The sequence below is a fragment of the Manihot esculenta genome, chromosome 14 (genome assembly GCF_001659605.2).
Source record: "Manihot esculenta cultivar AM560-2 chromosome 14, M.esculenta_v8, whole genome shotgun sequence".
NCBI lineage: Eukaryota > Viridiplantae > Streptophyta > Magnoliopsida > Malpighiales > Euphorbiaceae > Manihot > Manihot esculenta.
The window spans coordinates 23989856-24006437 of NC_035174.2; positions in this window are offsets into that span (position 1 = coordinate 23989856).

Genomic DNA, 16582 nt, shown 5'->3' on the forward strand with positions numbered 1-16582 from the left:
GTGAAAAGACATTCTGGAGAAAATGTGGTTAAAACTGCCAAAAAGTGCCAAATATGGAAAGTTCCAGAAAAGGAAAGTTTCATATATGGAAAGTGCCAAACAAGGAAAGAGTCAAAGAGCGCAGCCAGCAAACTGTCCGAAATTCGAACTGCAAAATCCTTCCTGCCTTGTTTAGAACGTGTGCCAAGAAAGGAAAGTCTTCAAATAAGGCAAGTTTTCAGAAAAGGAAAGTCTTCAAATGAGGAAAGTGCAGAGGCAAAAGCAAATAAGGAAAGCTCGGTCAGAGGATTATTTAAAATTCAAATCGCAGATATTTCTTTCCTTACTCAAAGATGTGCACATACTGCAGCAGTCATATCTTCCAATTTAGGCAGCGAGATCTCATGAAGGCACACTTGCCTCTTCTGCGTTCAACGTTTAAAATTCAAACGAAGGCTCCACCTAAAAAGGAAAGACTTGGCAGATCCACTTTCCCTTCTGCATTCAATGACTGCGCACCACTTGCCTCTTGCAACACAATCTGCGCGCCACTCCCTATTCAGGAAGGAGATCTCTATGCACTTGGCCTTCATACAGTCCAGATTCATAATTCAATAGAGGATCCATCTAAATAGGAAGTTTGGACAGCAAATATTTCCTATACAGTGCTGTCCGCGCGCCTACCTCTTCTGCAAAGCCTGATCCGCGCGCCTCCTTCCCTTTCAGTGCCATCCGCGCGCATGCCTCTCTCCTGCAGAGCAAGCCACGACTTTTCTTCCTCTATTGGCATCCTTGGATCGCTCTTCCTTCCTTTTCAGACACAAGGTACGCTCCTTTCCTATTCTGAAAGCCATCTGCGCGCACCTGCCTTCTGAAGTGCATGCACTACGATTCTTTCCTCTTCTGCAACAACTTGGGCAGCAAGTTGAGTTTGGGCAGCAACTTGGGCAGCCTCTACACTAATAAGGAAGACCTAGGCAGCATCAAAACTCTATAAAAAGGTACTCTCTTTGGCAGCCACGAATTTGGACACTTTCAGACTCATCTTCTCCTTCTCCATCCGGATCAAGCAAGGCCGCGCCTCCACCACCTTCGGCTTCTTCTTTTCTTCTTCTACCTTTCTTTATGGTTTTTGTTTCAGCCATGAGTGGCTGAAACCTTTCATTCTAGTTGAAGATCAAGTGAAGCTTTAGTTGTATTGTGGATTGAGAGACTTGGACATTCATTGTTTTACCTTTTGTTATTCAATATTCTTGTGATTTCATGCTTAAGGATATTATTGATTTGTTATTTAAGATCTCCATTGATTTTTGTTGCAAAGTGATATATTGTTGTTTTGAATGATTTTAAGTCCGTATTTGCTTGAATCGTTTGAACATAAGAACACTTGGTGCACAACCAAGGAAATTGCATGATCTAGTGTTGTCTCCATGCATGTGGGTGACTAGAATTGGTTCTCTCCATTACTTTATGCGATTGACTTTTGCAAAAGGCCTAAGGCTCAAAGACGTTCTTTGGCAATTGTTAATTAGTAATTGATTGGTGGACTTTCCCTAATTAATTTAATCTAAAAGAGAGACTATGGATGTGAGAAGCTTCTTCAATCTCCATAGCCAATTTATTGAATCAACAAAGGAACATTTAAGTCAATGATCAATCCCATCAACTAAAGTGGATCTAAATCTTCAACTAGAGCTTTTACCATCATTGTTTTACCCTCAATTTACTTTCTGCTTACTTTTTAATTACTCTTTTCATTAGCTTAATCAAATCAATCTCAATACCCCCATTTTTACTTTACATGCACTTGCACTTTCTTTTCTTTTCTGCTCTCTTTAATTTGGTCTATTCAAGGAAGGTAAACGAGTATCAATTCCCTGTGGATACGATCCTCTTACCACTGTCTGCAATTTTAATATTGTTGGTAGTTAAACAGGTTATTTATTTTGACCGGCTTCGACAACCGTTCTGTCAACAGAGAATTGATTATCTATTTATTTATCTCAATCAAGACCAATAAAACCAATTGAAAACACAATAGAAAGCAAGTGGTTGCAAATAGAACAAAAGTAAAGTGCAAGAAAAGTAAAAATGGGGGTTTTGAGATTGATTTGATTAACAACTAATAAAAGTAATTAAAACAGCAAGTAATATAAAATAAGAGAGAAATCAATAAGAGAAAGGTCTAGTTGAAGATATGGATCCACTTTGGTTGTTTGGGTTGATTATTGAAACATGGTTACCTTGATTGATTCAATAGGTTGGTTATGAGGGTGGAAGACACTTCTCACCACCATGTCTTTCCTTATGAACAAACGGATTAGGGAACGTCCTCTAACCAATTACTAATCAACAAATTGCCAAGGAACATCCTTGGGCCATAGGCATCAAAATAATTACCAATTGCATGAAGAACAAGAAAGATTCAAACCCTAACTACTCAAACGCATGAGATGATGTTAGATCATGCAATTCCTTTGGTTTTTACACCAAGTGTTCTATGGACAGAATATTTCCAGCAATTACGGACTAACAAATATCGTAATCCAACAATCAATTAACTTTGCAATTAAGAGTCAAGTGGCCAATTTGATCTAAACAACAAAGCAATCATAGAATCAAAGCACAATTGCATGAATATTGAATAAAATCAAAGACAAAAGTTTCTGTTCAGATCTCACAACCCTTTAAACAACCTTAGTTTCAACCAATCCTCAACTAGAAAGAAGGTTTCAGCCACTCATGGCTGAACCAAACAGAAATTAAAAGAAAAGAAAGCAAAAGAAGAATAACTAAAGTGGAGAGAGAGCCTTGGAGCCTTGCCGATTTTGGGAGAGTGAAAAACTTGTCTTCTTGTCTTCTTGAAGCCTTTAAATATGTCTTGAGAGGCTGCCTAGGGTTTCATGGAAGTCCAGGAGGCTTTTAGAGGCTGTCCAAAGTGTCCTTGGTGTTGCATGTGCCTTGTTTGTGCATGTATGAAGGCAAAAACGAGTTGCATGTGTTTGAAGGCAAGTGGGGGCACTTTGGTCATTTTACTTGCTGCCCAAGGTCTTCAAGATGTTGCCTAAAGAGTTAAGAGGCTGCCCATGCACTAATAAGGAAGGGAGAGACTCCTTTTGAATTTTGAATGTGCATGGCACTAAGTAGGAAGCATGTGATCTTTGGATTTTCTTTCCTTAATAAGGGGGATCTTGAAATCCAATAATTGAATGTGAATATTGGAGATTTGGATCTCAAGATATTTCCCTTATTTGGCTCCTCAAATATGGCAACTTGGGATATGGCTTCTTGAACAAGGAAAGAGTGCAATAGAGCGCATTTTTGGCTGCCTAAGTTGAGTTTCGGAGGCTGGATTTTCGTCTGTGTTCTGAAGGTTCGGCGGCCGAAGGTCGGGTTTCGGCGGCCAAAGGGGGTGGACTTTCGTCTCTGTCTGCATGGTTCGGCCGCCGAAGGTTGCTGCCGAAGGTGGTCCACTTTCGTCTCTGGAGTCCTCATTCGGCCGCCGAAGGTTGCTGCCGAAGGTGATCCACTTTTGGCTTCCGAAAGTTACCTCCGAAGGTTGCTTCTCTAATTTTGGCTCCTTTTGGCATTTTTAAGAGCATATTCTCCAAATTGTTTCTTCACACCTAATACTTGCAAAACATGATTAAAACCACAAAATTAGGTAGAATAGGTGCAAATAAACATCAATAAGAACATGAAAATATGGACTAAAATGTGCTCTATCATATCTCTTGATCTGGAATGCATCTTCTTATCATTTGATCAAAACAATGTTTCCACAAATATGGCTCATCCCAAATATAGTATTTTGCATCTTTCTTTGTTTTGTCTTTTGTATGCTTGGGCATTTCAGTAGGCAAGTTACCTGTGGCTAGGTAGTTTACTATGTTTGCATACCATTTCTCATCAGTTTGGGCCTAGAAGATCTGTTCATAGAGGCCTGACAGTGCGGTTGCCGAAGCCGGTCAAAAATAACCTTCTTGGTTATCAACAATTTACAACTGCAGATAGTGGTGATGGATCGAATCCACAGAGAATTGATTACTTATTTATTTATCTTAATCAAGACCAAGAGAATTAATTGAAAACACAATTGAAAGCAAGCAATTGAAAGCTAAATGAAAGTAAAGTGCAGTAAAAGTAAAAAGGGGGGTTTTGAGATGATTTGACTAACAACTATTGAAAGCAATTAAAACAGTAAGTAATCAAAACAAAATAAGAAATCAATATGAGAAAAGTCTAGTTGAAGATATGGATCCACTTTGGTTGTTTGGGTTGATCATTGAAACATGGTTATCTTGATTGATTCAATAGGTTGGTTATGGGAGTGGAAGACGCTTCTCACCACCATGTCTTTCCTTATGAACAAACTGATTAGAGAACGTCCTCTAACCAATTACTAATCAACAAATTGCCAAGGAACGTCCTTGGGCCATAGGCATCAAAACAATTGCCAATTGCATGAAGAACAAGAAAGATCCAAACCCTAGCTACTCAAACGCATGAGATGTTGCTAGATCATACAATTTCTTAGGTTTTTACACCAAGTGTTCTATGGACAGAATATTTCCAGCAATTACGGACTAACAAATATCCTAATTCAACAATTAATTAACTATGCAATCAAGAATCAAGTGGTCAATTTGATCAAAACAACAAAGCAATCTTGGAATCAAAGCACAATTGCATGAATATTGAATAAACCAAAATCAAACACTTTATGTTCAAATCTCACAACCTTTTAAACAACCTTATTTTCAACCAAACTTCAACTAGAAAGAAGGGTTTCAGCCACTCATGGTTGAACCAAAACAGAAAATAAAAGAAAAGAAGAAGAAGATGAAGAACTAAGGGAAGAAGAGCCTTGGACGATTTCTTGGAGAAGTGGTGGAACCAAATCTGCCTTTCTTGTCTTCTTGAAGCCTTTAAATAGATCTTGAGAGGCTCCTTAGGGTTTGGTGGCAGTCCATGAGTCTTTTAGAGGCTGTCCAATGTGCCCTTGGTCCCATATGTGCCTTCTTTGTGCATGGGTGAAGGCAAAAACGAGATGCATGTGATGGGGGGCAAGTGGGGGCTCTTTGGTCTTTTTAATTGCTACCCAAGGTCTTCAAGATGTTGCCTAAAGAGTTAAGAGGCTGCTCATGTACTAATAAGGAAGGTGGAGCCTCCTTTTGAATTTTGAATGTGCATGATACTAAGTGGGAAACATGTAATCTTTGGATTTGGCTTCCTTAATAAACTTGATCTTGAAATCCAATATTTGAATGTGAATCTTGAAGATTTGGATCTCAAAATACTTCCCTTGTTTGGCTCCTCAAATATGGCAACTTGGGATATAGCTTCTTGAATAAGGAAAGTGTGCATTGGGAGGCATTTTCGGTTGCCTAAAATGAGTTTCGGAGGCTGGACTTTCGGCTCTGGACGCAGGGTTCGACGGCCGAAGGTGCCGCCGAAGGTGGTCGACTTTTGTCTCTGGAGTCCTCTTTCGGCCGCCGAAAGTGCTGCCGAAGGTGACTGGTTTTTGGCTTCCGAAAGTGCTTCCGTAGGTTGCTGAATTTGGGTACTTTTTGGCCTTTTTAAGAGCATTTTCTCCAATTTGTTTCTTCACACCTAATATTTGCAAAACATGATTAAAACCACAAAATTAGGTAGAATAGGTGCAAATAAACATCAATAAGATCATGAAAATATGGACTAAAATATGCTCTATCAAATACCCCCACACTTAAGCTTTTGCTTGTCCTCAAGCAAACAAACATAGTCAAGTAAGCTTTCCTTGCTCTAGATCCTTATTTCCACTTAAGCTCTTACTCAAGACACTTATTTTGAAGCATTGCAGTGAAGAATATATTGACAGGAGCGGTTGTCGAAGCCGGTCAAAAATAACCTTCTTTGGTTACCTACAATTAACAACTGCAGACAGTGGTGAAGGATCGTATCCACAGAGAATTGATTACTTATTTGTTAACTCAATCAAGACCAAGAGAACTAAGTTAAAGCACAAGTGAAAGCAAGTGATTGTAACTAGAGCAAAAGTAAAGTGCAAGGAAAGTAAAAAGGGGGGTTTTGGGATGATTTGATTAACAACTAATAAAAGCAATTAAAACAGTAAGTAATCTAAAATAAGAGTGAAATCAATAAGAGAAAGGTCTAGTTGAAGATATGGATCCACTTTGGTTGTTTGGGTTGATCATTGAAACATGGTTACCTTGATTGATTCAATAGGTTGGTTACGGGGGTGGAAGACGCTTCTCACCACCATGTCTTTCCTTATGAACAAACTGATTAGGGAACGTCCTCTAACCAATTACTAATCAAAAAATTGCCAAGGAACATCCTTGGGCCATAGGCATCAAAACAATTGCCAATTGCATGAAGAACAAGAAAGATCCAAACCCTAACTACTCAAACGCATGAGATGATGTTAGATCATGCAATTTCTTGGGTTTTTACACCAAGTGTTCAATGGACAGAATATTTCCAGCAATTACAGACTAACAAATATCCTAATCCAACAATCAATTGACTTTGCAATCAAGAATCAAGTGGCCAATTTGATCAAAACAACAAAGCAATCTTAAAATTAAGCATCAATTGCATGAATATTGAATAAAATCAAAGACAAAAGTTTCTGTTTAGATCTCACAACCTTTTAAACAACCTTAGTTTCAACCAAACTTCAACTAGAAATAAGGTTTCAGCCACTCATGGCTGAACCAAACAGAAAATAAAAGAAAAGAAAGCAAAAGATGAAGAATAAGGTGGGAGAGAGGCCTTGGAGAGGCTGCCGATTTTCTTGAGAAGAGGTGGAACCAAATCTGTCTTCTTGTCTTTTTGAAGCCTTTAAATTGGTCTTAGGAGGCTGCCTAGGGTTTCATGAAAGTCCAGGAGGCTTTTAGAGGCTGTCCAAAGTGTCCTTGGTGTTGCATGTGCCTTGTTTGTGCATGTATGAAGGCAAAAACGAGTTGCATGTGTTTGAAGGCAAGTGGGGGCACTTTGGTCTTTTTACTTGCTGCCCAAGGTCTTCAAGATGTTGCCTAAATAGTTAAGAGGCTGCCCATGCACTATTAAGGAAGGGGGAGACTCCTTTTGAATTTTGAATGTGCATGGCACTAAGTAGGAAGCATGTGATCTTGGGATTTTCTTTCCTTAATAAGGGGGATCTTGAAATCCAATAATTGAATGTGAATATTTGAAGATTTGGATCTCAAGATATTTCCCTTATTTGGCTCCTCAAATATGGCAACTTGGGATATGACTTCTTGAACAAAGAAGGAGTGCAATAGAGCGCATTTTCGGCTGCCTAAGTTGAGTTTCAGAGGCTGGAGTTTTGGAGGTTCGGCGGCCGAAGGTTGGGATTCGGGGGCCGAAGGTAGTGGACTTTCGTCTCTGTCTGCATGGTTCGGCCGCCGAAGGTTGCAGCTGATGGTGGTCCACTTTCGTCTCTGGAGTCCTCTTTCGGCCGCCGAAGGTTGCCGCCGAAGGTGACTGAGTTTTGGCTTCCGAAGGTTGCCTCCGAAGGTTGCTTCTCTAGTTTTGGCTTCTTTTGGCATTTTTAAGAGCATTTTCTCCGAATTATTTCTTCACACCTAATACTTGCAAAACATGATTAAAACCACAAAATTAGGTAGAATAGAGAAAATAAACATCAATAAGATCATGAAAATATGGGCTAAAATATGCTCTATCAAATACCCCCACACTTAAGCTTTTGCTTGTCCTCAAGCAAATAAACATAGTCAAATAAGCTTTCTTCCTCTAGATCCTTATTACCACTTAAGCTCATACTCTAGACACCCGTTTTGAAGCATTGGAGTGAAGGATATATGCATGAAGATTACTTACCTCTTTTCCTTGTTTCCCTTTGCTTACCATGGCTAGGATTTGTTTTCCTCAAGAGAGACATGCACATTAATTTTTTAAGACTTTTTCCAGCTTTTGGATTGACTTGCCCTTACCTTGAAGTACTTTATTCAGGCTTTTGCACTTTAGATCTTGCTTGAAAAGGTCACCAACCTATTTTTGATTTGGAGGTTTATATTTTTCAGTTGGTCACCTATCCAAGTGGCTACTAGAATTTGTGCTTTTGAGGTCTTTGCCTTTGCTGAATTTTCTTTCTCTCAATGATTTGGGCAAATCAACACCAATTGCTAAAGCAAGTCATGTTAAGTTCATTCACACAATTTCAATTTTTCTCAATCAATTGAGGGTCATCAATATATTTTTCACCATGGCAAACTCAAAGATTCAATTCAAAAGGCAATTCTCAAACATGAATACAACTCACTGCAAGTGATTCAACATAAGTTTAAAGAGTTTTCACATCAATGGGGTCATGGAAAGAAAAACTTATTCAACTTAGTTCATCAGTTTGAGTAGAGCAAAACAAAAAGAAGAAGAAGGTTGTGGTTGTGTGTGTTTTATTGAAAGCATAAACAAATTAAAATTTAACTGTGGCAAATTAACTAAAAAGGACTTAAAAAGAAAAAATTTTTGCATCTGAAAGCATGAGAAAACATGAGAAGAATAGAAGAAGAGAAGAAGAAGGAAGAATGAAGAAGAGATATGCACCCCCACACTTAAATCATGCATTGTCCTCAATGTGAAAGAGAAGAGAAGAAAGAGAACAAAAGAAACTGAGTACTTCCCTGGGGTGAGGTGTGCATGGCATGATCCTCTAGGCAGAAGGAGTGACGAACAGATGTTCGTCTGCGAATTCTTCTTTGACTGGGCATGGTGCAGAACTAGAAGGAAGTCGGCTGAGATGGTCTGCCACTAGGTTTTCTTTGCCCTTCTTGTCTCTTATCTCAAGATCAAATTCTTGTAGAAGTAGGATCCACCTAATGAGCCTTGGTTTTGCTTCTTTTTTCTTGATCAAATATCGCAAGGCTGCATGGTCCGAATAGACAATGACTTTGGTTCCCAAAAGGTATGGTCTGAACTTTTCCAAAGCAAATACAACTGCCAAGAGTTCTTTTTCAGTTGTTGTGTAGTTGCTTTGTGTAGAATCCAATGTGCGAGAGGCATAGTGAATGACATGTGGTGAGTTTCCCACACGTTGCCCCAAAACTGCTCCCACTGCATAATTGCTTGCATCACACATGATTTCAAAAGGTAAGTTCCAGTCAGGCCCTTGAATAATTGGGGCAGTTATAAGCAATTCTTTAATCAAATCAAATGCCTTTTTGCAATCTGCATCAAAGTCAAATGTTACATCTTGTTGGAGCAATCTGCATAATGGCAAAGTGATCTTGGAGAAATCTTTGATGAATCTTCTGTAGAATCCTGCATGTCCAAGGAAGGAACGGATGTCTCTAACATTCGTGGGGTAAAGCAGACTTTTGATGGTATCCACCTTAGCTTTGTCCACTTCTATGCCTTTAACTGAAACAACATGACCTAAGACCATACCTTGATTAACCATAAAATGACATTTTTCATAATTGAGTACAAGGTTAGTCTCAATGCATCTTTGCAAGATCTTTTCTAAATTGGTAAGGCATTCATCAAAAGAATTTCCATGAACTGTGAAGTCATCCATAAATACCTCAATTGTCTTACCCACATAGTCGGAAAATATGCTCATCATGCATCGCTGAAAAGTGGCAGGCACATTGCATATTCCAAATGGCATTCTTCTAAAGGCAAAAGTGTCAAAAGGGCAAGTGAAGGTAGTCTTCTCTTGATCTTCTGAAGCAACTGGAATCTGGTAAAAACCTGAATAACCATCAAGACAACAATAGTGAGTTTTACCTGCAAGCCTTTCTAGCATCTGATCAATGAAAGGCAGTGGGAAGTGGTCCTTCCTTGTTGCAGCATTGAGCTTCCTATAGTCCATGCATACCCTCCATCCATTTTGAACTCTAGTGGGTACAAGTTCCCCTTCAGCATTTGGAACAATGGTAATTCTAGTTTTCTTTGGAACTACATGTACAGGGCTCACCCATTTGCTATCAGAGATTGGGTAGATGATTCCTGCATCAAGGAGCTTGACTATCTCTTTTTTCACTACCTCCATCATGGGTGGATTCAGTCTTCTTTGGGCATCTCGGACTGGCTTGCACTCATCCTCCATATGAATTCTATGCATGCAGGTGGAGGGAGAGATACCTTTGATGTCATCAATGGTCCATCCTATGGCTCCTTTGTGGTTTTATAGTACCTTCAAGAGGCTTGCTTCTTCTTGTTGGCTCAATTCTTTGGACACAATGACTGGAAGTGTCTTGTTGGCTCCCAAATATAGGTATTTCAGATGGTCTGGAAGAAGCTTCAGATCTAAAGGTTGTTGCAAAGATGGATTAGAAGAGCTTGCTTGTGATGGAGTCTGCTGGGTGAGGTTCGGCGACCGAAAAGGCTCTGGGTTCGGTGACCGAATCTCTTCAGTTTGCATAGTGAGCTTTGGCGATGGATTCGGCTTCCGCAAGTCAGTGGGGTTCGGCGGCCGAAAAGTATCTTCTTTCTGCACAGTGTTTTCCTGAAGTGTTGCGACAGAATCTGGTTCCTGAGGAGTAATAGGGTTCGGCGGCCGAAAGTGGGCTATGTTCGGCGGCCGAATGTCTTCTGTCTGCTTGATCTCCACTTGCTGAATGCTGCAGATTGTTTCCTTTAGTTTCAGATTTTCAATCCTGCAAAGATCATCATCTAGAACAGAATCTTGATTCTCATTAAACACATCTTGGCTCAAACAATCAATAATATCAAGACCATAAACAGGGGACATATCATGTGGGTATTTCATGGCATCATAGACATTGTATTTAATGACTTCCCCTTCAAATTCCATGGTAAGAGTACCATCATGCACATCAATCTTAGTTCTAGCAGTACTCAAGAAAGGACGTCCAAGAAGAATGTCAGAACTAGTATTGCAACTATCTTCCTTTGTATCAATCACATAAAAATCAGCAGGAAAGACAAGTTCATCTACTTGGACTAAGAAATCTTCTAAAACACCTATGGGGTATACCACAGATCTATCAGCCAATTGTATCACAACCCTTGTTTCCTTTAGTGCACATGCATTGAGAGATTTATAGATGGAGAGAGGCATGACATTAATAGATGCACCAAGATCACACATGGCTTTCTTGATACCAACATTCCCAATTTTACAAGAGATAGCAAACATACCTTTGTCCTTGCATTTGGTAGGGAGTTCTCTTTTAATAACAGCAGTGACTACCTCACCTACACTTACTTTCTCTCTTTCAACTAGCTTTCTTCTATTGGTGCACAACTCTTTCAGAAATTTGGCATACCTTAGAATTTGCTTGACAGCATCTAGCAGTGGTATGTTGATCTCCACTTTTCTGAAGGTCTCAAGAATCTCCTTTTCCTCTTTTTCTTTTTGCGTTCTTTCAAATCTTTTTGGAAAAGGTGGTGGGATGTGGAAGCTAACCTTTGGATCAGTCTTAAGCGCTTAGGGTGGTTCAGATTGAGATGGAGAGGCTTTATGTGGCCTTGGTTCTACCTCTTGCTCATGATTAGCATCTTGGAGCTCTTTGCCACTTCTCAAAGTAATAGCACTGACATTCTGTCTAGGGTTAGTTTCAGTTTGAGAAGGGAGTTTACCTTGGGTTTGCAGTTGGCCTATAGAGGTGGCCATTTGGCTTATGTCTTGTCGCACGCTTTGCATGGTGTTCACCATGGTTTCCATCATTGTTTGCATGATCTTCTCAAGGTTCTGATTTGGATTTGAAGGTGCTGGTTGGGCTTGACTTCTTTGGTAATTTTGGTAATTCTGATCACTGTTGCTCTTTCCATAGCTAAAATTGGGGTGGTCCCTCCAACCTGGATTGTATGTATTGGAGTCGGGATCATATCTAGGTTGGTTGTTGTACCTCCCAATTGCATTGGCTTGCTGATTGTCTTCTTGGAGGGTGGGACATTGATCAGTAGGGTGTCCCACATATGAGAAAATCCCACATGGCCTAGGAGGCTGGGGTGCATGAATTTGTTGGATCTAGCCAAGGGCAATCTTTTCCACAATAGAGGTTAGTTTTGCAATTTGAGATTCAACAGAGGAAGTGCTTACCTCATGGATTCCTCTTTGCATTTGCCCCTCTTCTTCATATTGCTTGGATGAGGCTGCAAGACTGGATATGAGTTCCTTCATCTCCCTAGGTGTCTTGTCTGGGATAGATCCTCCACAGGCAACAGTTATGAGTTTCCTTTCTGATGGAGTCAATCCTCCATAGAAGAATTGAATGAGGGCTTTGTCTGACATATCATGTTGTGGACAACCTGTACAAAGTCTTTCAAACCTTTCCCAATAATCATATAAGTCCTCAGTTGGTCTTTGCTTTATGCTAGTGATTTCTCTTATTATGCCAATTGATTTAGATTGTGGGAAGTATTTGTCCAAAAAGGCTTGGACCATATCATCCCAAGAAGTTATAGATCCAGATGGCAAATAAAATAACCAATCCTTAGCATGGTCATCTAATGAAAAAGAGAAGGCTCTTAGTTTAACATGATCTTCAGAGATCCCTTGAGGTCTCATGGATGAGCAAATAATTTTGAATTCTTTTAAGTGCTTATGTGGATTTTCATTTGGTAAACCTCTAAATTTAGGGAGTTGATGAATCAAACCTGATTTCAGTTCAAAGGGAATTGTAAGAGGTGGATAGGTGATGCAAAGTGGAGCATAATCACCTATAGGAGTTGCTAACTCCCTCATGGTTCTTTCCCTTTGTGCTTGTGGCCTATTTGCTGGATTTTCTTTAATGATCTGGCCTTGGACAGCATGTCCATCATGGGTAGCAGCTGGTGCTTGGGGTTCTGCCATTGGTGCAAGATGGGGTTGCTGGATTGAAGGCCTTTTGGCGGCCGAAGGTTGCTGAATTTTGGCGGCCGAAGGTTGGGCAGAAGGTTGTGCGGCTTGCTTTCCAAGTCTTCTGAGAGTGTCCCTACTTTCATATCTGGTCATGAAAGAAAAATAAACAAACAAGTGAATCAAGTCCCCGGCAACGGCACCAATTTTTGACAGGAGCGGTTGTCGAAGCCGGTCAAAAATAACCTTCTTTGGTTACCTACAATTAACAACTGCAGACAGTGGTGAAGGATCGTATCCACAGACAATTGATTACTTATTTGTTTAACTCAATCAAGACCAAGAGAACTAAGTTAAAGCACAAGTGAAAGCATGTGATTGTAACTAGAGCAAAAGTAAAGTGCAAGGAAAGTAAAAAGGGGGGGTTTTGGGATGATTTGATTAACAACTAATAAAAGCAATTAAAACAGTAAGTAATCTAAAATAAGAGAGAAATAAATAAGAGAAAGGTCTAGTTGAAGATATGGATCCACTTTGGTTGTTTGGGTTGATCATTGAAACATGGTTACCTTGATTGATTCAATAGGTTGGTTACGGGGGTGGAAGACGCTTCTCACCACCATGTCTTTCCTTATGAACAAACTGATTAGAGAACGTCCTCTAACCAATTACTAATCAACAAATTGCCAAGGAACGTCCTTAGGCCATAGGCATCAAAACAATTGCCAATTGCATGAAGAACAAGAAAGATCCAAACCCTAACTACTCAAACGCATGAGATGATGTTAGATCATGCAATTTCATGGGTTTTTACACCAAGTGTTCAATGGACAGAATATTTCCAGCAATTACGGACTAACAAATATCCTAATCCAACAATCAATTAACTTTGCAATCAAGAATCAAGTGGCCAATTTGATCAAAACAACAAAGCAATCTTAGAATTAAGCATCAATTGCATGAATATTGAATAAAATCAAAGACAAAAGTTTCTGTTCAGATCTCACAACCTTTTAAACAACCTTAGTTTCAACCAAACTTCAACTAGAAAGAAGGTTTCAGCCACTCATGGCTGAACCAAACAGAAAATAAAAGAAAAGAAAGCAAAAGATGAAGAATAAGGTGGGAGAGAGGCCTTGGAGAGGCTGCCAATTTTCTTGAGAAGAGGTGGAACCAAATCTGTCTTCTTGTCTTCTTGAAGCCTTTAAATAGGTCTTAGGAGGCTGCCTAGGATTTCATGGAAGTCCAGGAGGCTTTTAGAGGCTGTCCAAAGTGTCCTTGGTGTTGCATGTGCCTTGTTTGTGCATGTATGAAGGCAAAAACGAGTTGCATGTGTTTGAAGGCAAGTGGGGGCACTTTGGTCTTTTTACTTGCTGCCCAAGGTCTTCAAGATGTTGCCTAAATAGTTAAGAGGCTGTCCATGCACTATTAAGGAAGGGGGAGACTCCTTTTGAATTTTGAATGTGCATGGCACTAAGTAGGAAGCATGTGATCTTGGGATTTTCTTTCCTTAATAAGGGGGATCTTGAAATCCAATAATTGAATGTGAATATTTGAAGATTTGGATCTCAAGATATTTCCCTTATTTGGCTCCTCAAATATGGCAACTTGGGATATGGCTTCTTGAACAAAGAAGGAGTGCAATAGAGCGCATTTTCGGCTGCCTAAGTTGAGTTTCGGAGGCTGGAGTTTTGGAGGTTCGGTGGCCAAAGGTTGGGATTCGGGGGCTGAAGGTAGTGGACTTTCGTCTCTGTCTGCATGGTTCGGCCGCCGAAGGTTGCCACCGAAGGTGGTCCACTTTCGTCTCTGGAGTCCTCTTTTGGCCACCGAAGGTTACCGCTGAAGGTGACTGAGTTTTGGCTTCTGAAGGTTGCCTCCGAAGGTTGCTTCTCTAATTTTGGCTTCTTTTGGCATTTTTAAGAGCATTTTCTCCGAATTGTTTCTTCACACCTAATACTTGCAAAACATGATTAAAACCACAAAATTAGGTAGAATAGGTGAAAATAAACATCAATAAGATCATGAAAATATGGGCTAAAATATGCTCTATCATATATGCATGAAGATTACTCACCTCTTTTCATTGATTCCCTTTGCTTACCATGACTAGGATTTGTTTTCCTCAAGAGAGACATGCACATTAATTTGTTAAGACTTTTTCTAGCTTTTGGATTGACTTGGCCTTACCTTGAAGTACTTTATTCAGGCTTTTGCACTTTGGATTTTGCTTGGAAAGGTCACCAACCTATTTTTGATTTCATGGTTTATATTTTTCAGTTGGTCACCTATCCAAGTGGCTAGTAGCTCTTATTTTTGTGCTTTTGAGGTCTATGCCTTTGCTGAATTTTCTTTCTCTCAATGATTTGGGCAAATCAATACCAATTGCTAAATCAAGTCATTAAGTTCATTCACACAACTTTAATTTATTCTCAATCAATTGAGGGTCATCAATATATTTTTCACCAATGGCAAGCTCTAAGATTCAATTCAAAAGGCAATTCTCAAACATGAATACAATCAACTGCAATTGATTCAACATAAGTTTAAAGAGTTATCACATCAATGGGGTCATGGAAAGAAAAACTTATCTAACATAGTTCATAAGTTTGAGTAGAGCAAAACAAAAGAAGAAGAAGGTTGTTGTTGTGTGTGTTTTATTGAAAGCATAAACAAAATAACAAATTAAAATTCAACTGTGGCTAATTAACTAAAAGGAATTTTAAAACTAAAAAGGAAAAGAAAAATTTTTTTTTGCAATCTGAAAGCATGAGAAAGTGTAGAAGAGGAGAAGGGAAGAGGAAGAGAGAAAAGAAAAGGGAGAAGAAGAAGGGAAGAAGAAGAAGAGAGAGAGATATGCACCCCCACACTTAAATCATGCATTGTCCTCAATGTAAAAGAGAAGAGAGAAAAAGAGAACAAAGGAATTTGAATACTCCCCTGGGGTGTGGTGTGCATGGCATGATCCTCTAGGCGGAGTGAGTGATGAACAGATGTTCGTCTGGGAACTCTTCTTTGACTGGGCATGGCGCAGAGCTATAGGGAAGTCGGCTGAGGTGGTCTGCCATAAGATTCTCTTTGCCTTTCTTGTCTCTTATCTCAAGATCAAATTCTTGTAGAAGTAGAATGCACCTAATGAGCCTTGGTTTTGCTTCTTTTTTCTTGATCAAGTATCGCAGGGCTGTATGGTCAGAATAGACAATGACCTTGGTTCCCAATAGATATGGTCTGAATTTCTCCAAAGCAAATACAACTGCCAAGAGTTCTTTTTCAATTGTTGTGTAGTTGCCTTGTGTAGCATCAAGTGTGCGGGAAGCATAGTGAATGACATGGGGTGAGTTTCCTACACGTTGCCCCAAGACTGCTCCTAATGCATAATTGCTTGCATCACACATGATTTCAAATGGTAAGTTCCAGTCAGGTCCTTGAATAATTAGGGGAGTCACAAGCAATTCTTTAATTAAATTGAATGCCTTTTTGCAATCTGCATCAAAATCAAATGTTACATCCTGTTGGAGCAATCTGCATAATGGCAAAGTGATTTTTGAGAAATCCTTGATGAATCTTCTATAGAATCCTGCATGGCCAAGGAATGATCGAATGTCTTTAACGTTTGTGGGGTAAGGCAGATTTTTTATGGTATCCACCTTAGCTTTGTCCACTTCAATACCCTTAGCTGAAACAACATGACCTAAGACCATAACTTGATTAACCATAAAATGACATTTTTCATAATTAAGCACAAGGTTAGTCTCAATGCATCTTTGCAAGATCCTTTCTAAATTGGTAAGGCATTCATCAAAGGAATTTCCATGAACTGTGAAGTCATCC